We start from the raw sequence: 27,384 nt of genomic DNA on the forward strand, positions 1-27,384 counted from the left end.
TGCCGTGACTCGGATTCGAACCGAGGTTGCTGCGGCCACAACGCAGAGTACTAACCACTATACGATCACGGCGTGCTACATGGGCCCTGGTGGGCAAGCTCCCAAAATTATTCTAAAGTACAACAGCAAAATAGTTTTAATTACTATTTGTGTCCAGTTCCTGTGCAGAAGAACCAGAAACTTTCCTGTTCTCCAGGCAGCACGTCATGATCCTATAGTGCTTAATACTCTGCCTTGTGGCCACACTACCCGGCTTTAGAATTGGAGGCACAGCGTTGGGCTTTGGTTTTATAATCACTGCACTTTCTTCTTAACACAAACTGAAGGATCGCTAACAATTCTGTTCTCCCATTGGCTCATTGAGCTTATCCAGTGAATAGCTAAGCCGTGCAAAACAGGAACGTTCCAGATTAGATCCTCATTTTGTGTTGTCTTAACTGGTCTCTGCCAGGGCAAGTCAGCTTCATAGAAATTTACAGCAAAGAAGGAGGCCATTCGACCCCTCGTGTCTGCGCCTGTCGAAAAAGAGCTATCCAAACTAATCCCACTTTCCAGCTCTTGGTCTGTAGCCTTGCAGTTTACGGCACTTCAAGTGCATATCCAAGTACTTTATAAATGTGATGAAGGTTTCTGCCTCTACCACCCTTTCAGGCAGTGAGTTCCAGATCCCCGCCACCCTCTGGGTGAAAAAGGTTCTCCTCAACGCCCCTCTAATCCTACTACCAATTACTTTAAATCTATGTTACCTGGTTATTGACCTCTTTGCTAAGGGAAATAGATCCTTCCTATCCACTCTATCCAGGCCCCTCATCATTTTATACACCTCAATTAAATCCATGTAGACTACATCAAATCTGCTACTCTCATCAACCCTCCTTGTTACCTCATCAGAAAATTCAGTCAAGTTAGTCAGGCACGACCTTCCCTTAACAAATCCGCGCTGACCGCCCTTGATTAATCCGTGCCTTTCTAAATAACAATTAATACTGTCCCTCAGATCCTACTATGGTCAAATAGCTCGCTGACGCTCATAGTCAGCAATCACACATGAATAATGGCCAATACTAGAGGCCGCTCGTCACCTCGAAGCCATATTTCAGTATCAATCACCCTCTCAGGTGAAGAGCACAGGTGATAAAGCATAATTGAATATTAAAATTACTTCAAATTATTACTGTAGCAGGCGAAAGTTAAATCAGTATTCCAGAATACTATATCCCTTAATATAAAAATATATGTTTATAATGTTAGAATTATTGATTGTTGGATGTGGTTTCATACATTGATGTAATTTAATTACCTTTGAAATTTTGTTAATAAACCTTGTGATTGAAGCAACACATCAGTTAATTTCCGTTTCTGAATAAAATCTGAGGTCCATTGCCATGTCGTTGCTTATCCACAATGTGACGACTCAGATTCAAACTGAGATTGCCGCACCCACAATGCAAAGTACCAACCACTATATGATCACCACACGACACCTGACATCCTAGGGCCCAAAAGTATTCTAATGTAGAACCACATTTCCTGTTGTCTGGACAGCACGACGTGATCCTAATACAAAAGCCAAATACTGCGGATGCTGGAAATCTGAAATGAAAACAGAAAATGCTGGAAATACTCAGCAGGTCAGGCAGCATCTGTGGAGAGGGAAACAGAGTTACGGTTACAAGTCGATGACTTTTCGTCAGAACTAAGTGATCCTATAGTGCTTAATACTCTGCCTTGTGGTCTTTTTAATTGGAGTGACAACATTGGGCTTTTTTTGTTTTTCAAATAAACTGTACCTTCTTCCGAACAAAAACTGAAGGATCTTTAACAAAAGACAGCCAACATGTTGAAACATTAAGAATTCTGTTCTCCCATTGGCTCATTGATATTTCATATCCTTTTATGTAATATGGTTGAAATTTTGTTCTTAAAGCAAGACTCCTATCATCGAATAAAACCTAAGGTCCATTGCCTTGTCATTGCTTTTTCCACAATGCCGTGACTCGGATTCGAACCGAGGTTGCTGCGGCCACAACGCAGAGTACTAACCACTATACGATCACGGCGTGCTACATGGGCCCTGGTGGGCAAGCTCCCAAAATTATTCTAAAGTACAACAGCAAAATAGTTTTAATTACTATTTGTGTCCAGTTCCTGTGCAGAAGAACCAGAAACTTTCCTGTTCTCCAGGCAGCACGTCATGATCCTATAGTGCTTAATACTCTGCCTTGTGGCCACACTACCCGGCTTTTTAATTGGAGGCACAGCGTTGGGCTTTGGTTTTATAATCACTGCACTTTCTTCTTAACACAAACTGAAGGATCGCTAACAATTCTGTTCTCCCATTGGCTCATTGAGCTTATCCAGTGAATAGCTAAGCCGTGCAAAACAGGAACGTTCCAGATTAGATCCTCATTTTGTGTTGTCTTAACTGGTCTCTGCCAGGGCAAGTCAGCTTCATAGAAATTTACAGCAAAGAAGGAGGCCATTCGACCCCTCGTGTCTGCGCCTGTCGAAAAAGAGCTATCCAAACTAATCCCACTTTCCAGCTCTTGGTCTGTAGCCTTGCAGTTTACGGCACTTCAAGTGCATATCCAAGTACTTTATAAATGTGATGAAGGTTTCTGCCTCTACCACCCTTTCAGGCAGTTAGTTCCAGATCCCCGCCACCCTCTGGGTGAAAAAGGTTCTCCTCAACTCCCCTCTAATCCTACTACCAATTACTTTAAATCTATGTTACCTGGTTATTGACCTCTTTGCTAAGGGAAATAGATCCTTCCTATCCACTCTATCCAGGCCCCTCATCATTTTATACACCTCAATTAAATCCATGTAGACTACATCAAATCTGCTACTCTCATCAACCCTCCTTGTCACCTCATCAGAAAATTCAGTCAAGTTAGTCAGACACGACCTTCCCTTAACAAATCCACGCTGACCGCCCTTGATTAATCCGTGCCTTTCTAAATAACAATTAATACTGTCCCTCAGATCCTACTATGGTCAAATAGCTCGCTGACGCTCATAGTCAGCAATCACACATGAATAATGGCCAATACTAGAGGCCGCTCGTCACCTCGAAGCCATATTTCAGTATCAATCACCCTCTCAGGTGAAGAGCACAGGTGATAAAGCATAATTGAATATTAAAATTACCTCAAATTATTACTGTAGCAGGCGAAAGTTAAATCAGTATTCCAGAATACTATATCCCTTAATATAAAAATATATGTTTATAATGTTAGAATTATTGATTGTTGGATGTGGTTTCATACATTGATGTAATTTAATTACCTTTGAAATTTTGTTAATAAACCTTGTGATTGAAGCAACACATCAGTTAATTTCCGTTTCTGAATCAAATCTGAGGTCCATTGCCATGTCGTTGCTTATCCACAATGTGACGACTCAGATTCAAACTGAGATTGCCGCACCCACAATGCAAAGTACCAACCACTATATGATCACCACACGACGCCTGACATCCTAGGGCCCAAAAGTATTCTAATGTAGAACCACATTTCCTGTTGTCTGGACAGCACGACGTGATCCTAATACAAAAGCCAAATACTGCGGATGCTGGAAATCTGAAATGAAAACAGAAAATGCTGGAAATACTCAGCAGGTCAGGCAGCATCTGTGGAGAGGAAAACAGAGTTACGGTTACAAGTCGATGACCTTTCGTCAGAACTAAGTGATCCTATAGTGCTTAATACTCTGCCTTGTGGTCTTTTTAATTGGAGTGACAACATTGGGCTTTTTTTGTTTTTCAAATAAACTGTACCTTCTTCCTAACAAAAACTGAAGGATCTTTAACAAAAGACAGCCAACATGTTGAAACATTAAGAATTCTGTTCTCCCATTGGCTCATTGATATTTCATATCCTTTTATGTAATATGGTTGAAATTTTGTTCTTAAAGCAAGACTCCTATCATCGAATAAAACCTAAGGTCCATTGCCTTGTCATTGCTTTTTCCGCAATGCCGTGACTCGGATTCGAACCGAGGTTGCTGCGGCCACAACGCAGAGTACTAACCACTATACGATCACGGCGTGCTACATGGGCCCTGGTGGTCAAGCTCCCAAAATTATTCTAAAGTACAACAACAAAATAGTTTTAATTACTATTTGTGTCCAGTTCCTGTGCAGAAGAACCAGAAACTTTCCTGTTCTCCAGGCAGCACGTCATGATCCTATAGTGCTTAATACTCTGCCTTGTGGCCACACTACCCGGCTTTTTAATTGGAGGCACAGCGTTGGGCTTTGGTTTTATAATCACTGCACTTTCTTCTTAACACAAACTGAAGGATCGCTAACAATTCTGTTCTCCCATTGGCTCATTGAGCTTATCCAGTGAATAGCTAAGCCGTGCAAAACAGGAACGTTCCAGATTAGATCCTCATTTTGTGTTGTCTTAACTGGTCTCTGCCAGGGCAAGTCAGCTTCATAGAAATTTACAGCAAAGAAGGAGGCCATTCGACCCCTCGTGTCTGCGCCTGTCGAAAAAGAGCTATCCAAACTAATCCCACTTTCCAGCTCTTGGTCTGTAGCCTTGCAGTTTACGGCACTTCAAGTGCATATCCAAGTACTTTATAAATGTGATGAAGGTTTCTGCCTCTACCACCCTTTCAGGCAGTTAGTTCCAGATCCCCGCCACCCTCTGGGTGAAAAAGGTTCTCCTCAACTCCCCTCTAATCCTACTACCAATTACTTTAAATCTATGTTACCTGGTTATTGACCTCTTTGCTAAGGGAGATAGATCCTTCCTATCCACTCTATCCAGGCCCCTCATCATTTTATACACCTCAATTAAATCCATGTAGACTACATCAAATCTGCTACTCTCATCAACCCTCCTTGTCACCTCATCAGAAAATTCAGTCAAGTTAGTCAGACACGACCTTCCCTTAACAAATCCACGCTGACCGCCCTTGATTAATCCGTGCCTTTCTAAATAACAATTAATACTGTCCCTCAGATCCTACTATGGTCAAATAGCTCGCTGACGCTCATAGTCAGCAATCACACATGAATAATGGCCAATACTAGAGGCCGCTCGTCACCTCGAAGCCATATTTCAGTATCAATCACCCTCTCAGGTGAAGAGCACAGGTGATAAAGCATAATTGAATATTAAAATTACCTCAAATTATTACTGTAGCAGGCGAAAGTTAAATCAGTATTCCAGAATACTATATCCCTTAATATAAAAATATATGTTTATAATGTTAGAATTATTGATTGTTGGATGTGGTTTCATACATTGATGTAATTTAATTACCTTTGAAATTTTGTTAATAAACCTTGTGATTGAAGCAACACATCAGTTAATTTCCGTTTCTGAATAAAATCTGAGGTCCATTGCCATGTCGTTGCTTATCCACAATGTGACGACTCAGATTCAAACTGAGATTGCCGCACCCACAATGCAAAGTACCAACCACTATATGATCACCACACGACACCTGACATCCTAGGGCCCAAAAGTATTCTAATGTAGAACCACATTTCCTGTTGTCTGGACAGCACGACGTGATCCTAATACAAAAGCCAAATACTGCGGATGCTGGAAATCTGAAATGAAAACAGAAAATGCTGGAAATACTCAGCAGGTCAGGCAGCATCTGTGGAGAGGGAAACAGAGTTACGGTTACAAGTCGATGACTTTTCGTCAGAACTAAGTGATCCTATAGTGCTTAATACTCTGCCTTGTGGTCTTTTTAATTGGAGTGACAACATTGGGCTTTTTTTGTTTTTCAAATAAACTGTACCTTCTTCCGAACAAAAACTGAAGGATCTTTAACAAAAGACAGCCAACATGTTGAAACATTAAGAATTCTGTTCTCCCATTGGCTCATTGATATTTCATATCCTTTTATGTAATATGGTTGAAATTTTGTTCTTAAAGCAAGACTCCTATCATCGAATAAAACCTAAGGTCCATTGCCTTGTCATTGCTTTTTCCACAATGCCGTGACTCGGATTCGAACCGAGGTTGCTGCGGCCACAACGCAGAGTACTAACCACTATACGATCACGGCGTGCTACATGGGCCCTGGTGGGCAAGCTCCCAAAATTATTCTAAAGTACAACAGCAAAATAGTTTTAATTACTATTTGTGTCCAGTTCCTGTGCAGAAGAACCAGAAACTTTCCTGTTCTCCAGGCAGCACGTCATGATCCTATAGTGCTTAATACTCTGCCTTGTGGCCACACTACCCGGCTTTTTAATTGGAGGCACAGCGTTGGGCTTTGGTTTTATAATCACTGCACTTTCTTCTTAACACAAACTGAAGGATCGCTAACAATTCTGTTCTCCCATTGGCTCATTGAGCTTATCCAGTGAATAGCTAAGCCGTGCAAAACAGGAACGTTCCAGATTAGATCCTCATTTTGTGTTGTCTTAACTGGTCTCTGCCAGGGCAAGTCAGCTTCATAGAAATTTACAGCAAAGAAGGAGGCCATTCGACCCCTCGTGTCTGCGCCTGTCGAAAAAGAGCTATCCAAACTAATCCCACTTTCCAGCTCTTGGTCTGTAGCCTTGCAGTTTACGGCACTTCAAGTGCATATCCAAGTACTTTATAAATGTGATGAAGGTTTCTGCCTCTACCACCCTTTCAGGCAGTGAGTTCCAGATCCCCGCCACCCTCTGGGTGAAAAAGGTTCTCCTCAACGCCCCTCTAATCCTACTACCAATTACTTTAAATCTATGTTACCTGGTTATTGACCTCTTTGCTAAGGGAAATAGATCCTTCCTATCCACTCTATCCAGGCCCCTCATCATTTTATACACCTCAATTAAATCCATGTAGACTACATCAAATCTGCTACTCTCATCAACCCTCCTTGTTACCTCATCAGAAAATTCAGTCAAGTTAGTCAGACACGACCTTCCCTTAACAAATCCGCGCTGACCGCCCTTGATTAATCCGTGCCTTTCTAAATAACAATTAATACTGTCCCTCAGATCCTACTATGGTCAAATAGCTCGCTGACGCTCATAGTCAGCAATCACACATGAATAATGGCCAATACTAGAGGCCGCTCGTCACCTCGAAGCCATATTTCAGTATCAATCACCCTCTCAGGTGAAGAGCACAGGTGATAAAGCATAATTGAATATTAAAATTACTTCAAATTATTACTGTAGCAGGCGAAAGTTAAATCAGTATTCCAGAATACTATATCCCTTAATATAAAAATATATGTTTATAATGTTAGAATTATTGATTGTTGAATGTGGTTTCATACATTGATGTAATTTAATTACCTTTGAAATTTTGTTAATAAACCTTGTGATTGAAGCAACACATCAGTTAATTTCCGTTTCTGAATAAAATCTGAGGTCCATTGCCATGTCGTTGCTTATCCACAATGTGACGACTCAGATTCAAACTGAGGTTGCCGCACCCACAATGCAAAGTACCAACCACTATATGATCACCACACGAGACCTGACATCCTAGGGCCCAAAAGTATTCTAATGTAGAACCACATTTCCTGTTGTCTGGACAGCACGACGTGATCCTAATACAAAAGCCAAATACTGCGGATGCTGGAAATCTGAAATGAAAACAGAAAATGCTGGAAATACTCAGCAGGTCAGGCAGCATCTGTGGAGAGGGAAACAGAGTTACGGTTACAAGTCGATGACTTTTCGTCAGAACTAAGTGATCCTATAGTGCTTAATACTCTGCCTTGTGGTCTTTTTAATTGGAGTGACAACATTGGGCTTTTTTTGTTTTTCAAATAAACTGTACCTTCTTCCTAACAAAAACTGAAGGATCTTTAACAAAAGACAGCCGACATGTTGAAACATTAAGAATTCTGTTCTCCCATTGGCTCATTGATATTTCATATCCTTTTATGTAATATGGTTGAAATTTTGTTCTTAAAACAAGACTCCTATCATCGAATAAAACCTAAGGTCCATTGCCTTGTCATTGCTTTTTCCACAATGCCGTGACTCGGATTCGAACCGAGGTTGCTACGGCCACAACGCAGAGTACTAACCACTATACGATCACGGCGTGCTACATGGGCCCTGGTGGGCAAGCTCCCAAAATTATTCTAAAGTACAACAGCAAAATAGTTTTAATTACTATTTGTGTCCAGTTCCTGTGCAGAAGAACCAGAAACTTTGCTGTTCTCCAGGCAGCATGTCATGATCCTATAGTGCTTAATACTCTGCCTTGTGGCCACACTACCCGGCTTTAGAATTGGAGGCACAGCGTTGGGCTTTGGTTTTATAATCACTGCACTTTCTTCTTAACACAAACTGAAGGATCGCTAACAATTCTGTTCTCCCATTGGCTCATTGAGCTTATCCAGTGAATAGCTAAGCCGTGCAAAACAGGAACGTTCCAGATTAGATCCTCATTTTGTGTTGTCTTAACTGGTCTCTGCCAGGGCAAGTCAGCTTCATAGAAATTTACAGCAAAGAAGGAGGCCATTCGACCCCTCGTGTCTGCGCCTGTCGAAAAAGAGCTATCCAAACTAATCCCACTTTCCAGCTCTTGGTCTGTAGCCTTGCAGTTTACGGCACTTCAAGTGCATATCCAAGTACTTTATAAATGTGATGAAGGTTTCTGCCTCTACCACCCTTTCAGGCAGTGAGTTCCAGATCCCCGCCACCCTCTGGGTGAAAAAGGTTCTCCTCAACGCCCCTCTAATCCTACTACCAATTACTTTAAATCTATGTTACCTGGTTATTGACCTCTTTGCTAAGGGAAATAGATCCTTCCTATCCACTCTATCCAGGCCCCTCATCATTTTATACACCTCAATTAAATCCATGTAGACTACATCAAATCTGCTACTCTCATCAACCCTCCTTGTTACCTCATCAGAAAATTCAGTCAAGTTAGTCAGGCACGACCTTCCCTTAACAAATCCGCGCTGACCGCCCTTGATTAATCCGTGCCTTTCTAAATAACAATTAATACTGTCCCTCAGATCCTACTAGGGTCAAATAGCTCGCTGACGCTCATAGTCAGCAATCACACATGAATAATGGCCAATACTAGAGGCCGCTCGTCACCTCGAAGCCATATTTCAGTATCAATCACCCTCTCAGGTGAAGAGCACAGGTGATAAAGCATAATTGAATATTAAAATTACTTCAAATTATTACTGTAGCAGGCGAAAGTTAAATCAGTATTCCAGAATACTATATCCCTTAATATAAAAATATATGTTTATAATGTTAGAATTATTGATTGTTGGATGTGGTTTCATACATTGATGTAATTTAATTACCTTTGAAATTTTGTTAATAAACCTTGTGATTGAAGCAACACATCAGTTAATTTCCGTTTCTGAATAAAATCTGAGGTCCATTGCCATGTCGTTGCTTATCCACAATGTGACGACTCAGATTCAAACTGAGATTGCCGCACCCACAATGCAAAGTACCAACCACTATATGATCACCACACGAGACCTGACATCCTAGGGCCCAAAAGTATTCTAATGTAGAACCACATTTCCTGTTGTCTGGACAGCACGACGTGATCCTAATACAAAAGCCAAATACTGCGGATGCTGGAAATCTGAAATGAAAACAGAAAATGCTGGAAATACTCAGCAGGTCAGGCAGCATCTGTGGAGAGGAAAACAGAGTTACGGTTACAAGTCGATGACCTTTCGTCAGAACTAAGTGATCCTATAGTGCTTAATACTCTGCCTTGTGGTCTTTTTAATTGGAGTGACAACATTGGTCTTTTTTTGTTTTTCAAATAAACTGTACCTTCTTCCTAACAAAAACTGAAGGATCTTTAACAAAAGACAGCCGACATGTTGAAACATTAAGAATTCTGTTCTCCCATTGGCTCATTGATATTTCATATCCTTTTATGTAATATGGTTGAAATTTTGTTCTTAAAGCAAGACTCCTATCATCGAATAAAACCTAAGGTCCATTGCCTTGTCATTGCTTTTTCCACAATGCCGTGACTCGGATTCGAACCGAGGTTGCTGCGGCCACAACGCAGAGTACTAACCACTATACGATCACGGCGTGCTACATGGGCCCTGGTGGGCAAGCTCCCAAAATTATTCTAAAGTACAACAACAAAATAGTTTTAATTACTATTTGTGTCCAGTTCCTGTGCAGAAGAACCAGAAACTTTCCTGTTCTCCAGGCAGCACGTCATGATCCTATAGTGCTTAATACTCTGCCTTGTGGCCACACTACCCGGCTTTTTAATTGGAGGCACAGCGTTGGGCTTTGGTTTTATAATCACTGCACTTTCTTCTTAACACAAACTGAAGGATCGCTAACAATTCTGTTCTCCCATTGGCTCATTGAGCTTATCCAGTGAATAGCTAAGCCGTGCAAAACAGGAACGTTCCAGATTAGATCCTCATTTTGTGTTGTCTTAACTGGTCTCTGCCAGGGCAAGTCAGCTTCATAGAAATTTACAGCAAAGAAGGAGGCCATTCGACCCCTCGTGTCTGCGCCTGTCGAAAAAGAGCTATCCAAACTAATCCCACTTTCCAGCTCTTGGTCTGTAGCCTTGCAGTTTACGGCACTTCAAGTGCATATCCAAGTACTTTATAAATGTGATGAAGGTTTCTGCCTCTACCACCCTTTCAGGCAGTGAGTTCCAGATCCCCGCCACCCTCTGGGTGAAAAAGGTTCTCCTCAACGCCCCTCTAATCCTACTACCAATTACTTTAAATCTATGTTACCTGGTTATTGACCTCTTTGCTAAGGGAAATAGATCCTTCCTATCCACTCTATCCAGGCCCCTCATCATTTTATACACCTCAATTAAATCCATGTAGACTACATCAAATCTGCTACTCTCATCAACCCTCCTTGTTACCTCATCAGAAAATTCAGTCAAGTTAGTCAGACACGACCTTCCCTTAACAAATCCGCGCTGACCGCCCTTGATTAATCCGTGCCTTTCTAAATAACAATTAATACTGTCCCTCAGATCCTACTATGGTCAAATAGCTCGCTGACGCTCATAGTCAGCAATCACACATGAATAATGGCCAATACTAGAGGCCGCTCGTCACCTCGAAGCCATATTTCAGTATCAATCACCCTCTCAGGTGAAGAGCACAGGTGATAAAGTATAATTGAATATTAAAATTACTTCAAATTATTACTGTAGCAGGCGAAAGTTAAATCAGTATTCCAGAATACTATATCCCTTAATATAAAAATATATGTTTATAATGTTAGAATTATTGATTGTTGAATGTGGTTTCATACATTGATGTAATTTAATTACCTTTGAAATTTTGTTAATAAACCTTGTGATTGAAGCAACACATCAGTTAATTTCCGTTTCTGAATAAATTCTGAGGTCCATTGCCATGTCGTTGCTTATCCACAATGTGACGACTCAGATTCAAACTGAGGTTGCCGCACCCACAATGCAAAGTACCAACCACTATATGATCACCACACGCTACATGAGACCTGACATCCTAGGGCCCAAAAGTATTCTAATGTAGAACCACATTTCCTGTTGTCTGGACAGCACGACGTGATCCTAATACAAAAGCCAAATACTGCGGATGCTGGAAATCTGAAATGAAAACAGAAAATGCTGGAAATACTCAGCAGGTCAGGCAGCATCTGTGGAGAGGGAAACAGAGTTACGGTTACAAGTCGATGACCTTTCGTCAGAACTAAGTGATCCTATAGTGCTTAATACTCTGCCTTGTGGTCTTTTTAATTGGAGTGACAACATTGGGCTTTTTTTGTTTTTCAAATTATCTGTACCTTCTTCCTAACAAAAACTGAAGGATCTTTAACAAAAGACAGCCGACATGTTGAAACATTAAGAATTCTGTTCTCCCATTGGCTCATTGATATTTCATATCCTTTTATGTAATATGGTTGAAATTTTGTTCTTAAAGCAAGACTCCTATCATCGAATAAAACCTAAGGTCCATTGCCTTGTCATTGCTTTTTCCACAATGCCGTGACTCGGATTCGAACCGAGGTTGCTGCGGCCACAACGCAGAGTACTAACCACTATACGATCACGGCGTGCTACATGGGCCCTGGTGGGCAAGCTCCCAAAATTATTCTAAAGTACAACAGCAAAATAGTTTTAATTACTATTTGTGTCCAGTTCCTGTGCAGAAGAACCAGAAACTTTCCTGTTCTCCAGGCAGCACGTCATGATCCTATAGTGCTTAATACTCTGCCTTGTGGCCACACTAGCCGGCTTTTTAATTGGAGGCACAGCGTTGGGCTTTGGTTTTATAATCACTGCACTTTCTTCTTAACACAAACTGAAGGATCGCTAACAATTCTGTTCTCCCATTGGCTCATTGAGCTTATCCAGTGAATAGCTAAGCCGTGCAAAACAGGAACGTTCCAGATTAGATCCTCATTTTGTGTTGTCTTAACTGGTCTCTGCCAGGGCAAGTCAGCTTCATAGAAATTTACAGCAAAGAAGGAGGCCATTCGACCCCTCGTGTCTGCGCCTGTCGAAAAAGAGCTATCCAAACTAATCCCACTTTCCAGCTCTTGGTCTGTAGCCTTGCAGTTTACGGCACTTCAAGTGCATATCCAAGTACTTTATAAATGTGATGAAGGTTTCTGCCTCTACCACCCTTTCAGGCAGTTAGTTCCAGATCCCCGCCACCCTCTGGGTGAAAAAGGTTCTCCTCAACGCCCCTCTAATCCTACTACCAATTACTTTAAATCTATGTTACCTGGTTATTGACCTCTTTGCTAAGGGAAATAGATCCTTCCTATCCACTCTATCCAGGCCCCTCATCATTTTATACACCTCAATTAAATCCATGTAGACTACATCAAATCTGCTACTCTCATCAACCCTCCTTGTCACCTCATCAGAAAATTCAGTCAAGTTAGTCAGACACGACCTTCCCTTAACAAATCCACGCTGACCGCCCTTGATTAATCCGTGCCTTTCTAAATAACAATTAATACTGTCCCTCAGATCCTACTATGGTCAAATAGCTCGCTGACGCTCATAGTCAGCAATCACACATGAATAATGGCCAATACTAGAGGCCGCTCGTCACCTCGAAGCCATATTTCAGTATCAATCACCCTCTCAGGTGAAGAGCACAGGTGATAAAGCATAATTGAATATTAAAATTACCTCAAATTATTACTGTAGCAGGCGAAAGTTAAATCAGTATTCCAGAATACTATATCCCTTAATATAAAAATATATGTTTATAATGTTAGAATTATTGATTGTTGAATGTGGTTTCATACATTGATGTAATTTAATTACCTTTGAAATTTTGTTAATAAACCTTGTGATTGAAGCAACACATCAGTTAATTTCCGTTTCTGAATAAAATCTGAGGTCCATTGCCATGTCGTTGCTTATCCACAATGTGACGACTCAGATTCAAACTGAGATTGCCGCACCCACAATGCAAAGTACCAACCACTATATGATCACCACACGCTACATGAGACCTGACATCCTAGGGCCCAAAAGTATTCTAATGTAGAACCACATTTCCTGTTGTCTGGACAGCACGACGTGATCCTAATACAAAAGCCAAATACTGCGGATGCTGGAAATCTGAAATGAAAACAGAAAATGCTGGAAATACTCAGCAGGTCAGGCAGCATCTGTGGAGAGGAAAACAGAGTTACGGTTACAAGTCGATGACCTTTCGTCAGAACTAAGTGATCCTATAGTGCTTAATACTCTGCCTTGTGGTCTTTTTAATTGGAGTGACAACATTGGGCTTTTTTTGTTTTTCAAATAAACTGTACCTTCTTCCTAACAAAAACTGAAGGATCTTTAACAAAAGACAGCCAACATGTTGAAACATTAAGAATTCTGTTCTCCCATTGGCTCATTGATATTTCATATCCTTTTATGTAATATGGTTGAAATTTTGTTCTTAAAGCAAGACTCCTATCATCGAATAAAACCTAAGGTCCATTGCCTTGTCATTGCTTTTTCCGCAATGCCGTGACTCGGATTCGAACCGAGGTTGCTGCGGCCACAACGCAGAGTACTAACCACTATACGATCACGGCGTGCTACATGGGCCCTGGTGGTCAAGCTCCCAAAATTATTCTAAAGTACAACAACAAAATAGTTTTAATTACTATTTGTGTCCAGTTCCTGTGCAGAAGAACCAGAAACTTTCCTGTTCTCCAGGCAGCACGTCATGATCCTATAGTGCTTAATACTCTGCCTTGTGGCCACACTACCCGGCTTTTTAATTGGAGGCACAGCGTTGGGCTTTGGTTTTATAATCACTGCACTTTCTTCTTAACACAAACTGAAGGATCGCTAACAATTCTGTTCTCCCATTGGCTCATTGAGCTTATCCAGTGAATAGCTAAGCCGTGCAAAACAGGAACGTTCCAGATTAGATCCTCATTTTGTGTTGTCTTAACTGGTCTCTGCCAGGGCAAGTCAGCTTCATAGAAATTTACAGCAAAGAAGGAGGCCATTCGACCCCTCGTGTCTGCGCCTGTCGAAAAAGAGCTATCCAAACTAATCCCACTTTCCAGCTCTTGGTCTGCAGCCTTGCAGTTTACGGCACTTCAAGTGCATATCCAAGTACTTTATAAATGTGATGAAGGTTTCTGCCTCTACCACCCTTTCAGGCAGTGAGTTCCAGATCCCCGCCACCCTCTGGGTGAAAAAGGTTCTCCTCAACGCCCCTCTAATCCTACTACCAATTACTTTAAATCTATGTTACCTGGTTATTGACCTCTTTGCTAAGGGAAATAGATCCTTCCTATCCACTCTATCCAGGCCCCTCATCATTTTATACACCTCAATTAAATCCATGTAGACTACATCAAATCTGCTACTCTCATCAACCCTCCTTGTTACCTCATCAGAAAATTCAGTCAAGTTAGTCAGACACGACCTTCCCTTAACAAATCCGCGCTGACCGCCCTTGATTAATCCGTGCCTTTCTAAATAACAATTAATACTGTCCCTCAGATCCTACTATGGTCAAATAGCTCGCTGACGCTCATAGTCAGCAATCACACATGAATAATGGCCAATACTAGAGGCCGCTCGTCACCTCGAAGCCATATTTCAGTATCAATCACCCTCTCAGGTGAAGAGCACAGGTGATAAAGCATAATTGAATATTAAAATTACTTCAAATTATTACTGTAGCAGGCGAAAGTTAAATCAGTATTCCAGAATACTATATCCCTTAATATAAAAATATATGTTTATAATGTTAGAATTATTGATTGTTGAATGTGGTTTCATACATTGATGTAATTTAATTACCTTTGAAATTTTGTTAATAAACCTTGTGATTGAAGCAACACATCAGTTAATTTCCGTTTCTGAATAAAATCTGAGGTCCATTGCCATGTCGTTGCTTATCCACAATGTGACGACTCAGATTCAAACTGAGGTTGCCGCACCCACAATGCAAAGTACCAACCACTATATGATCACCACACGAGACCTGACATCCTAGGGCCCAAAAGTATTCTAATGTAGAACCACATTTCCTGTTGTCTGGACAGCACGACGTGATCCTAATACAAAAGCCAAATACTGCGGATGCTGGAAATCTGAAATGAAAACAGAAAATGCTGGAAATACTCAGCAGGTCAGGCAGCATCTGTGGAGAGGGAAACAGAGTTACGGTTACAAGTCGATGACTTTTCGTCAGAACTAAGTGATCCTATAGTGCTTAATACTCTGCCTTGTGGTCTTTTTAATTGGAGTGACAACATTGGGCTTTTTTTGTTTTTCAAATAAACTGTACCTTCTTCCGAACAAAAACTGAAGGATCTTTAACAAAAGACAGCCGACATGTTGAAACATTAAGAATTCTGTTCTCCCATTGGCTCATTGATATTTCATATCCTTTTATGTAATATGGTTGAAATTTTGTTCTTAAAGCAAGACTCCTATCATCGAATAAAACCTAAGGTCCATTGCCTTGTCATTGCTTTTTCCGCAATGCCGTGACTCGGATTCGAACCGAGGTTGCTGCGGCCACAACGCAGAGTACTAACCACTATACGATCACGGCGTGCTACATGGGCCCTGGTGGGCAAGCTCCCAAAATTATTCTAAAGTACAACAGCAAAATAGTTTTAATTACTATTTGTGTCCAGTTCCTGTGCAGAAGAACCAGAAACTTTCCTGTTCTTCAGGCAGCACGTCATGATCCTATAGTGCTTAATACTCTGCCTTGTGGCCACACTACCCGGCTTTTTAATTGGAGGCACAGCGTTGGGCTTTGGTTTTATAATCACTGCACTTTCTTCTTAACACAAACTGAAGGATCGCTAACAATTCTGTTCTCCCATTGGCTCATTGAGCTTATCCAGTGAATAGCTAAGCCGTGCAAAACAGGAACGTTCCAGATTAGATCCTCATTTTGTGTTGTCTTAACTGGTCTCTGCCAGGGCAAGTCAGCTTCATAGAAATTTACAGCAAAGAAGGAGGCCATTCGACCCCTCGTGTCTGCGCCTGTCGAAAAAGAGCTATCCAAACTAATCCCACTTTCCAGCTCTTGGTCTGTAGCCTTGCAGTTTACGGCACTTCAAGTGCATATCCAAGTACTTTATAAATGTGATGAAGGTTTCTGCCTCTACCACCCTTTCAGGCAGTTAGCTCCAGATCCCCGCCACCCTCTGGGTGAAAAAGGTTCTCCTCAACTCCCCTCTAATCCTACTACCAATTACTTTAAATCTATGTTACCTGGTTATTGACCTCTTTGCTAAGGGAAATAGATCCTTCCTATCCACTCTATCCAGGCCCCTCATCATTTTATACACCTCAATTAAATCCATGTAGACTACATCAAATCTGCTACTCTCATCAACCCTCCTTGTCACCTCATCAGAAAATTCAGTCAAGTTAGTCAGACACGACCTTCCCTTAACAAATCCACGCTGACCGCCCTTGATTAATCCGTGCCTTTCTAAATAACAATTAATACTGTCCCTCAGATCCTACTATGGTCAAATAGCTCGCTGACGCTCATAGTCAGCAATCACACATGAATAATGGCCAATACTAGAGGCCGCTCGTCACCTCGAAGCCATATTTCAGTATCAATCACCCTCTCAGGTGAAGAGCACAGGTGATAAAGCATAATTGAATATTAAAATTACCTCAAATTATTACTGTAGCAGGCGAAAGTTAAATCAGTATTCCAGAATACTATATCCCTTAATATAAAAATATATGTTTATAATGTTAGAATTATTGGATGTGGTTTCATACATTGATGTAATTTAATTACCTTTGAAATTTTGTTAATAAACCTTGTGATTGAAGCAACACATCAATTAATTTCCGTTTCTGAATAAAATCTGAGGTCCATTGCCATGTCGTTGCTTATCCACAATGTGACGACTCAGATTCAAACTGAGATTGCCGCACCCACAATGCAAAGTACCAACCACTATATGATCACCACACGCTACATGAGACCTGACATCCTAGGGCCCAAAAGTATTCTAATGTAGAACCACATTTCCTGTTGTCTGGACAGCACGACGTGATCCCAATACAAAAGCCAAATACTGCGGATGCTGGAAATCTGAAATGAAAACAGAAAATGCTGGAAATACTCAGCAGGTCAGGCAGCATCTGTGGAGAGGGAAACAGAGTTACGGTTACAAGTCGATGACCTTTCGTCAGAACTAAGTGATCCTATAGTGCTTAATACTCTGCCTTGTGGTCTTTTTAATTGGAGTGACAACATTGGGCTTTTTTTGTTTTTCAAATAAACTGTACCTTCTTCCTAACAAAAACTGAAGGATCTTTAACAAAAGACAGCCGACATGTTGAAACATTAAGAATTCTGTTCTCCCATTGGCTCATTGATATTTCATATCCTTTTATGTAATATGGTTGAAATTTTGTTCTGAAAGCAAGACTCCTATCATCGAATAAAACCTAAGGTCCATTGCCTTGTCATTGCTTTTTCCGCAATGCCGTGACTCGGATTCGAACCGAGGTTGCTGCGGCCACAACGCAGAGTACTAACCACTATACGATCACGGCGTGCTACATGGGCCCTGGTGGGCAAGCTTCCAAAATTATTCTAAAGTACAACAACAAAATAGTTTTAATTACTATTTGTGTCCAGTTCCTGTGCAGAAGAACCAGAAACTTTCCTGTTCTCCAGGCAGCACGTCATGATCCTATAGTGCTTAATACTCTGCCTTGTGGCCACACTACCCGGCTTTTTAATTGGAGGCACAGCGTTGGGCTTTGGTTTTATAATCACTGCACTTTCTTCTTAACACAAACTGAAGGATCGCTAACAATTCTGTTCTCCCATTGGCTCATTGAGCTTATCCAGTGAATAGCTAAGCCGTGCAAAACAGGAACGTTCCAGATTAGATCCTCATTTTGTATTGTCTTAACTGGTCTCTGCCAGGGCAAGTCAGCTTCATAGAAATTTACAGCAAAGAAGGAGGCCATTCGACCCCTCGTGTCTGCGCCTGTCGAAAAAGAGCTATCCAAACTAATCCCACTTTCCAGCTCTTGGTCTGCAGCCTTGCAGTTTACGGCACTTCAAGTGCATATCCAAGTACTTTATAAATGTGATGAAGGTTTCTGCCTCTACCACCCTTTCAGGCAGTGAGTTCCAGATCCCCGCCACCCTCTGGGTGAAAAAGGTTCTCCTCAACGCCCCTCTAATCCTACTACCAATTACTTTAAATCTATGTTACCTGGTTATTGACCTCTTTGCTAAGGGAAATAGATCCTTCCTATCCACTCTATCCAGGCCCCTCATCATTTTATACACCTCAATTAAATCCATGTAGACTACATCAAATCTGCTACTCTCATCAACCCTCCTTGTTACCTCATCAGAAAATTCAGTCAAGTTAGTCAGACACGACCTTCCCTTAACAAATCCGCGCTGACCGCCCTTGATTAATCCGTGCCTTTCTAAATAACAATTAATACTGTCCCTCAGATCCTACTATGGTCAAATAGCTCGCTGACGCTCATAGTCAGCAATCACACATGAATAATGGCCAATACTAGAGGCCGCTCGTCACCTCGAAGCCATATTTCAGTATCAATCACCCTCTCAGGTGAAGAGCACAGGTGATAAAGCATAATTGAATATTAAAATTACCTCAAATTATTACTGTAGCAGGCGAAAGTTAAATCAGTATTCCAGAATACTATATCCCTTAATATAAAAATATATGTTTATAATGTTAGAATTATTGATTGTTGAATGTGGTTTCATACATTGATGTAATTTAATTACCTTTGAAATTTTGTTAATAAACCTTGTGATTGAAGCAACACATCAGTTAATTTCCGTTTCTGAATAAAATCTGAGGTCCATTGCCATGTCGTTGCTTATCCACAATGTGACGACTCAGATTCAAACTGAGGTTGCCGCACCCACAATGCAAAGTACCAACCACTATATGATCACCACACGCTACATGAGACCTGACATCCTAGGGCCCAAAAGTATTCTAATGTAGAACCACATTTCCTGTTGTCTGGACAGCACGACGTGATCCTAATACAAAAGCCAAATACTGCGGATGCTGGAAATCTGAAATGAAAACAGAAAATGCTGGAAATACTCAGCAGGTCAGGCAGCATCTGTGGAGAGGGAAACAGAGTTACGGTTACAAGTCGATGACCTTTCGTCAGAACTAAGTGATCCTATAGTGCTTAATACTCTGCCTTGTGGTCTTTTTAATTGGAGTGACAACATTGGGCTTTTTTTGTTTTTCAAATAAACTGTACCTTCTTCCTAACAAAAACTGAAGGATCTTTAACAAAAGACAGCCAACATGTTGAAACATTAAGAATTCTGTTCTCCCATTGGCTCATTGATATTTCATATCCTTTTATGTAATATGGTTGAAATTTTGTTCTTAAAGCAAGACTCCTATCATCGAATAAAACCTAAGGTCCATTGCCTTGTCATTGCTTTTTCCGCAATGCCGTGACTCGGATTCGAACCGAGGTTGCTGCGGCCACAACGCAGAGTACTAACCACTATACGATCACTGCGTGCTACATGGGCCCTGGTGGGCAAGCTCCCAAAATTATTCTAAAGTACAACAACAAAATAGTTTCAATTACTATTTGTGTCCAGTTCCTGTGCAGAAGAACCAGAAACTTTCCTGTTCTCCAGGCAGCACGTCATGATCCTATAGTGCTTAATACTCTGCCTTGTGGCCACACTACCCGGCTTTTTAATTGGAGGCACAGCGTTGGGCTTTGGTTTTATAATCACTGCACTTTCTTCTTAACACAAACTGAAGGATCGCTAACAATTCTGTTCTCCCATTGGCTCATTGAGCTTATCCAGTGAATAGCTAAGCCGTGCAAAACAGGAACGTTCCAGATTAGATCGTCATTTTGTGTTGTCTTAACTGGTCTCTGCCAGGGCAAGTCAGCTTCATAGAAATTTACAGCAAAGAAGGAGGCCATTCGACCCCTCGTGTCTGCGCCTGTCGAAAAAGAGCTATCCAAACTAATCCCACTTTCCAGCTCTTGGTCTGCAGCCTTGCAGTTTACGGCACTTCAAGTGCATATCCAAGTACTTTATAAATGTGATGAAGGTTTCTGCCTCTACCACCCTTTCAGGCAGTGAGTTCCAGATCCCCGCCACCCTCTGGGTGAAAAAGGTTCTCCTCAACGCCCCTCTAATCCTACTACCAATTACTTTAAATCTATGTTACCTGGTTATTGACCTCTTTGCTAAGGGAAATAGATCCTTCCTATCCACTCCATCCAGGCCCCTCATCATTTTATACACCTCAATTAAATCCATGTAGACTACATCAAATCTGCTACTCTCATCAACCCTCCTTGTTACCTCATCAGAAAATTCAGTCAAGTTAGTCAGACACGACCTTCCCTTAACAAATCCGCGCTGACCGCCCTTGATTAATCCGTGCCTTTCTAAATAACAATTAATACTGTCCCTCAGATCCTACTATGGTCAAATAGCTCGCTGACGCTCATAGTCAGCAATCACACATGAATAATGGCCAATACTAGAGGCCGCTCGTCACCTCGAAGCCATATTTCAGTATCAATCACCCTCTCAGGTGAAGAGCACAGGTGATAAAGCATAATTGAATATTAAAATTACTTCAAATTATTACTGTAGCAGGCGAAAGTTAAATCAGTATTCCAGAATACTATATCCCTTAATATAAAAATATATGTTTATAATGTTAGAATTATTGATTGTTGAATGTGGTTTCATACATTGATGTAATTTAATTACCTTTGAAATTTTGTTAATAAACCTTGTGATTGAAGCAACACATCAGTTAATTTCCGTTTCTGAATAAAATCTGAGGTCCATTGCCATGTCGTTGCTTATCCACAATGTGACGACTCAGATTCAAACTGAGGTTGCCGCACCCACAATGCAAAGTACCAACCACTATATGATCACCACACGCTACATGAGACCTGACATCCTAGGGCCCAAAAGTATTCTAATGTAGAACCACATTTCCTGTTGTCTGGACAGCACGACGTGATCCTAATACAAAAGCCAAATACTGCGGATGCTGGAAATCTGAAATGAAAACAGAAAATGCTGGAAATACTCAGCAGGTCAGGCAGCATCTGTGGAGAGGGAAACAGAGTTACGGTTACAAGTCGATGACTTTTCGTCAGAACTAAGTGATCCTATAGTGCTTAATACTCTGCCTTGTGGTCTTTTTAATTGGAGTGACAACATTGGGCTTTTTTTGTTTTTCAAATAAACTGTACCTTCTTCCGAACAAAAACTGAAGGATCTTTAACAAAAGACAGCCGACATGTTGAAACATTAAGAATTCTGTTCTCCCATTGGCTCATTGATATTTCATATCCTTTTATGTAATATGGTTGAAATTTTGTTCTTAAAGCAAGACTCCTATCATCGAATAAAACCTAAGGTCCATTGCCTTGTCATTGCTTTTTCCACAATGCCGTAACTCGGATTCGAACCGAGGTTGCTGCGGCCACAACGCAGAGTACTAACCACTATACGATCACGGCGTGCTACATGGGCCCTGGTGGGCAAGCTCCCAAAATTATTCTAAAGTACAACAGCAAAATAGTTTTAATTACTATTTGTGTCCAGTTCCTGTGCAGAAGAACCAGAAACTTTCCTGTTCTTCAGGCAGCACGTCATGATCCTATAGTGCTTAATACTCTGCCTTGTGGCCACACTACCCGGCTTTTTAATTTGAGGCACAGCGTTGGGCTTTGGTTTTATAATCACTGCACTTTCTTCTTAACACAAACTGAAGGATCGCTAACAATTCTGTTCTCCCATTGGCTCATTGAGCTTATCCAGTGAATAGCTAAGCCGTGCAAAACAGGAACGTTCCAGATTAGATCCTCATTTTGTGTTGTCTTAACTGGTCTCTGCCAGGGCAAGTCAGCTTCATAGAAATTTACAGCAAAGAAGGAGGCCATTCGACCCCTCGTGTCTGCGCCTGTCGAAAAAGAGCTATCCAAACTAATCCCACTTTCCAGCTCTTGGTCTGCAGCCTTGCAGTTTACGGCACTTCAAGTGCATATCCAAGTACTTTATAAATGTGATGAAGGTTTCTGCCTCTACCACCCTTTCAGGCAGTGAGTTCCAGAACCCCGCCACCCTCTGGGTGAAAAAGGTTCTCCTCAACGCCCCTCTAATCCTACTACCAATTACTTTAAATCTATGTTACCTGGTTATTGACCTCTTTGCTAAGGGAAATAGATCCTTCCTATCCACTCTATCCAGGCCCCTCATCATTTTATACACCTCAATTAAATCCATGTAGACTACATCAAATCTGCTACTCTCATCAACCCTCCTTGTTACCTCATCAGAAAATTCAGTCAAGTTAGTCAGACACGACCTTCCCTTAACAAATCCACGCTGACCGCCCTTGATTAATCCGTGCCTTTCTAAATAACAATTAATACTGTCCCTCAGATCCTACTATGGTCAAATAGCTCGCTGACGCTCATAGTCAGCAATCACACATGAATAATGGCCAATACTAGAGGCCGCTCGTCACCTCGAAGCCATATTTCAGTATCAATCACCCTCTCAGGTGAAGAGCACAGGTGATAAAGCATAATTGAATATTAAAATTACTTCAAATTATTACTGTAGCAGGCGAAAGTTAAATCAGTATTCCAGAATACTATATCCCTTAATATAAAAATATATGTTTATAATGTTAGAATTATTGATTGTTGAATGTGGTTTCATACATTGATGTAATTTAATTACCTTTGAAATTTTGTTAATAAACCTTGTGATTGAAGCAACACATCAGTTAATTTCCGTTTCTGAATAAAATCTGAGGTCCATTGCCATGTCGTTGCTTATCCACAATGTGACGACTCAGATTCAAACTGAGGTTGCCGCACCCACAATGCAAAGTACCAACCACTATATGATCACCACACGCTACATGAGACCTGACATCCTAGGGCCCAAAAGTATTCTAATGTAGAACCACATTTCCTGTTGTCTGGACAGCACGACGTGATCCTAATACAAAAGCCAAATACTGCGGATGCTGGAAATCTGAAATGAAAACAGAAAATGCTGGAAATACTCAGCAGGTCAGGCAGCATCTGTGGAGAGGGAAACAGAGTTACGGTTACAAGTCGATGACTTTTCGTCAGAACTAAGTGATCCTATAGTGCTTAATACTCTGCCTTGTGGTCTTTTTAATTGGAGTGACAACATTGGGCTTTTTTTGTTTTTCAAATAAACTGTACCTTCTTCCTAACAAAAACTGAAGGATCTTTAACAAAAGACAGCCAACATGTTGAAACATTAAGAATTCTGTTCTCCCATTGGCTCATTGATATTTCATATCCTTTTATGTAATATGGTTGAAATTTTGTTCTTAAAGCAAGACTCCTATCATCGAATAAAACCTAAGGTCCATTGCCTTGTCATTGCTTTTTCCGCAATGCCGTGACTCGGATTCGAACCGAGGTTGCTGCAGCCACAACGCAGAGTACTAACCACTATACGATCACGGTGTGCTACATGGGCCCTGGTGGGCAAGCTCCCAAAATTATTCTAAAGTACAACAACAAAATAGTTTTAATTACTATTTGTGTCCAGTTCCTGTGCAGAAGAACCAGAAACTTTCCTGTTCTCCAGGCAGCACGTCATGATCCTATAGTGCTTAATACTCTGCCTTGTGGCCACACTACCCGGCTTTTTAATTGGAGGCACAGCGTTGGGCTTTGGTTTTATAATCACTGCACTTTCTTCTTAACACAAACTGAAGGATCGCTAACAATTCTGTTCTCCCATTGGCTCATTGAGCTTATCCAGTGAATAGCTAAGCCGTGCAAAACAGGAACGTTCCAGATTAGATCCTCATTTTGTGTTGTCTTAACTGGTCTCTGCCAGGGCAAGTCAGCTTCATAGAAATTTACAGCAAAGAAGGAGGCCATTCGACCCCTCGTGTCTGCGCCTGTCGAAAAAGAGCTATCCAAACTAATCCCACTTTCCAGCTCTTGGTCTGCAGCCTTGCAGTTTACGGCACTTCAAGTGCATATCCAAGTACTTTATAAATGTGATGAAGGTTTCTGCCTCTACCACCCTTTCAGGCAGTGAGTTCCAGAACCCCGCCACCCTCTGGGTGAAAAAGGTTCTCCTCAACGCCCCTCTAATCCTACTACCAATTACTTTAAATCTATGTTACCTGGTTATTGACCTCTTTGCTAAGGGAAATAGATCCTTCCTATCCACTCTATCCAGGCCCCTCATCATTTTATACACCTCAATTAAATCCATGTAGACTACATCAAATCTGCTACTCTCATCAACCCTCCTTGTTACCTCATCAGAAAATTCAGTCAAGTTAGTCAGACACGACCTTCCCTTAACAAATCCGCGCTGACCGCCCTTGATTAATCCGTGCCTTTCTAAATAACAATTAATACTGTCCCTCAGATCCTACTATGGTCAAATAGCTCGCTGACGCTCATAGTCAGCAATCACACATGAATAATGGCCAATACTAGAGGCCGCTCGTCACCTCGAAGCCATATTTCAGTATCAATCACCCTCTCAGGTGAAGAGCACAGGTGATAAAGCATAATTGAATATTAAAATTACTTCAAATTATTACTGTAGCAGGCGAAAGTTAAATCAGTATTCCAGAATACTATATCCCTTAATATAAAAATATATGTTTATAATGTTAGAATTATTGATTGTTGAATGTGGTTTCATACATTGATGTAATTTAATTACCTTTGAAATTTTGTTAATAAACCTTGTGATTGAAGCAACACATCAGTTAATTTCCGTTTCTGAATAAAATCTGAGGTCCATTGCCATGTCGTTGCTTATCCACAATGTGACGACTCAGATTCAAACTGAGGTTGCCGCACCCACAATGCAAAGTACCAACCACTATATGATCACCACACGCTACATGAGACCTGACATCCTAGGGCCCAAAAGTATTCTAATGTAGAACCACATTTCCTGTTGTCTGGACAGCACGACGTGATCCTAATACAAAAGCCAAATACTGCGGATGCTGGAAATCTGAAATGAAAACAGAAAATGCTGGAAATACTCAGCAGGTCAGGCAGCATCTGTGGAGAGGGAAACAGAGTTACGGTTACAAGTCGATGACCTTTAGTCAGAACTAAGTGATCCTATAGTGCTTAATACTCTGCCTTGTGGTCTTTTTAATTGGAGTGACAACATTGGGCTTTTTTTGTTTTTCAAATAAACTGTACCTTCTTCCTAACAAAAACTGAAGGATCTTTAACAAAAGACAGCCAACATGTTGAAACATTAAGAATTCTGTTCTCCCATTGGCTCATTGATATTTCATATCCTTTTATGCAATATGGTTGAAATTTTGTTCTTAAAGCAAGACTCCTATCATCGAATAAAACCTAAGGTCCATTGCCTTGTCATTGCTTTTTCCGCAATGCCGTGACTCGGATTCGAACCGAGGTTGCTGCGGCCACAACGCAGAGTACTAACCACTATACGATCACGGCGTGCTACATGGGCCCTGGTGGGCAAGCTCCCAAAATTATTCTAAAGTACAACAACAAAATAGTTTTAATTACTATTTGTGTCCAGTTCCTGTGCAGAAGAACCAGAAACTTTCCTGTTCTCCAGGCAGCACGTCATGATCCTATAGTGCTTAATACTCTGCCTTGTGGCCACACTACCCGGCTTTTTAATTGGAGGCACAGCGTTGGGCTTTGGTTTTATAATCACTGCACTTTCTTCTTAACACAAACTGAAGGATCGCTAACAATTCTGTTCTCCCATTGGCTCATTGAGCTTATCCAGTGAATAGCTAAGCCGTGCAAAACAGGAACGTTCCAGATTAGATCCTCATTTTGTGTTGTCTTAACTGGTCTCTGCCAGGGCAAGTCAGCTTCATAGAAATTTACAGCAAAGAAGGAGGCCATTCGACCCCTCGTGTCTGCGCCTGTCGAAAAAGAGCTATCCACACTAATCCCACTTTCCAGCTCTTGGTCTGCAGCCTTGCAGTTTACGGCACTTCAAGTGCATATCCAAGTACTTTATAAATGTGATGAAGGTTTCTGCCTCTACCACCCTTTCAGGCAGTGAGTTCCAGATCCCCGCCACCCTCTGGGTGAAAAAGGTTCTCCTCAACTCCCCTCTAATCCTACTACCAATTACTTTAAATCTATGTTACCTGGTTATTGACCTCTTTGCTAAGGGAAATAGATCCTTCCTATCCACTCTATCCAGGCCCCTCATCATTTTATACACCTCAATTAAATCCATGTAGACTACATCAAATCTGCTACTCTCATCAACCCTCCTTGTTACCTCATCAGAAAATTCAGTCAAGTTAGTCAGACACGACCTTCCCTTAACAAATCCGCGCTGACCGCCCTTGATTAATCCGTGCCTTTCTAAATAACAATTAATACTGTCCCTCAGATCCTACTATGGTCAAATAGCTCGCTGACGCTCATAGTCAGCAATCACACATGAATAATGGCCAATACTAGAGGCCGCTCGTCACCTCGAAGCCATATTTCAGTATCAATCACCCTCTCAGGTGAAGAGCACAGGTGATAAAGCATAATTGAATATTAAAATTACTTCAAATTATTACTGTAGCAGGCGAAAGTTAAATCAGTATTCCAGAATACTATATCCCTTAATATAAAAATATATGTTTATAATGTTAGAATTATTGATTGTTGGATGTGGTTTCATACATTGATGTAATTTAATTACCTTTGAAATTTTGTTAATAAACCTTGTGATTGAAGCAACACATCAGTTAATTTCCGTTTCTGAATAAAATCTGAGGTCCATTGCCATGTCGTTGCTTATCCACAATGTGACGACTCAGATTCAAACTGAGGTTGCCGCACCCACAATGCAAAGTACCAACCACTATATGATCACCACACGAGACCTGACATCCTAGGG

General features: G+C 41.1%; 11 non-coding genes across 11 annotated transcripts; all 11 read right to left on the reverse strand.

The window, feature by feature from the left end:
• On the reverse strand, positions 1-72 carry trnah-gug (transfer RNA histidin (anticodon GUG)). The gene has a single exon. It is a non-coding gene; the product is annotated as a tRNA-His (tRNA).
• A 1,916-nt stretch (positions 73-1,988) lies between these two features.
• Positions 1,989-2,060, reverse strand: trnah-gug (transfer RNA histidin (anticodon GUG)). Its single transcript has one exon. It is a non-coding gene; the product is annotated as a tRNA-His (tRNA).
• Positions 2,061-3,976: 1,916 nt separating this feature from the next.
• Positions 3,977-4,048, reverse strand: trnah-gug (transfer RNA histidin (anticodon GUG)). The gene has a single exon. It is a non-coding gene; the product is annotated as a tRNA-His (tRNA).
• Positions 4,049-5,964: 1,916 nt separating this feature from the next.
• Positions 5,965-6,036, reverse strand: trnah-gug (transfer RNA histidin (anticodon GUG)). The gene has a single exon. It is a non-coding gene; the product is annotated as a tRNA-His (tRNA).
• Positions 6,037-9,940: 3,904 nt separating this feature from the next.
• trnah-gug (transfer RNA histidin (anticodon GUG)) lies at positions 9,941-10,012 on the reverse strand. Its single transcript has one exon. It is a non-coding gene; the product is annotated as a tRNA-His (tRNA).
• A 1,923-nt stretch (positions 10,013-11,935) lies between these two features.
• Positions 11,936-12,007, reverse strand: trnah-gug (transfer RNA histidin (anticodon GUG)). Its single transcript has one exon. It is a non-coding gene; the product is annotated as a tRNA-His (tRNA).
• Positions 12,008-13,930: 1,923 nt separating this feature from the next.
• trnah-gug (transfer RNA histidin (anticodon GUG)) lies at positions 13,931-14,002 on the reverse strand. The gene has a single exon. It is a non-coding gene; the product is annotated as a tRNA-His (tRNA).
• Positions 14,003-15,918: 1,916 nt separating this feature from the next.
• On the reverse strand, positions 15,919-15,990 carry trnah-gug (transfer RNA histidin (anticodon GUG)). The gene has a single exon. It is a non-coding gene; the product is annotated as a tRNA-His (tRNA).
• Positions 15,991-17,906: 1,916 nt separating this feature from the next.
• Positions 17,907-17,978, reverse strand: trnah-gug (transfer RNA histidin (anticodon GUG)). The gene has a single exon. It is a non-coding gene; the product is annotated as a tRNA-His (tRNA).
• Positions 17,979-21,896: 3,918 nt separating this feature from the next.
• Positions 21,897-21,968, reverse strand: trnah-gug (transfer RNA histidin (anticodon GUG)). The gene has a single exon. It is a non-coding gene; the product is annotated as a tRNA-His (tRNA).
• Positions 21,969-25,886: 3,918 nt separating this feature from the next.
• trnah-gug (transfer RNA histidin (anticodon GUG)) lies at positions 25,887-25,958 on the reverse strand. Its single transcript has one exon. It is a non-coding gene; the product is annotated as a tRNA-His (tRNA).
• Between the last annotated feature and the right edge of the window lie 1,426 nt (positions 25,959-27,384).

Source organism: Somniosus microcephalus, chromosome 22 (genome assembly GCF_052327205.1).
Source record: "Somniosus microcephalus isolate GS21.2 chromosome 22, FLI_Smic_1.0, whole genome shotgun sequence".
Classification (NCBI taxonomy): Eukaryota; Metazoa; Chordata; class Chondrichthyes; order Squaliformes; family Somniosidae; genus Somniosus; species Somniosus microcephalus.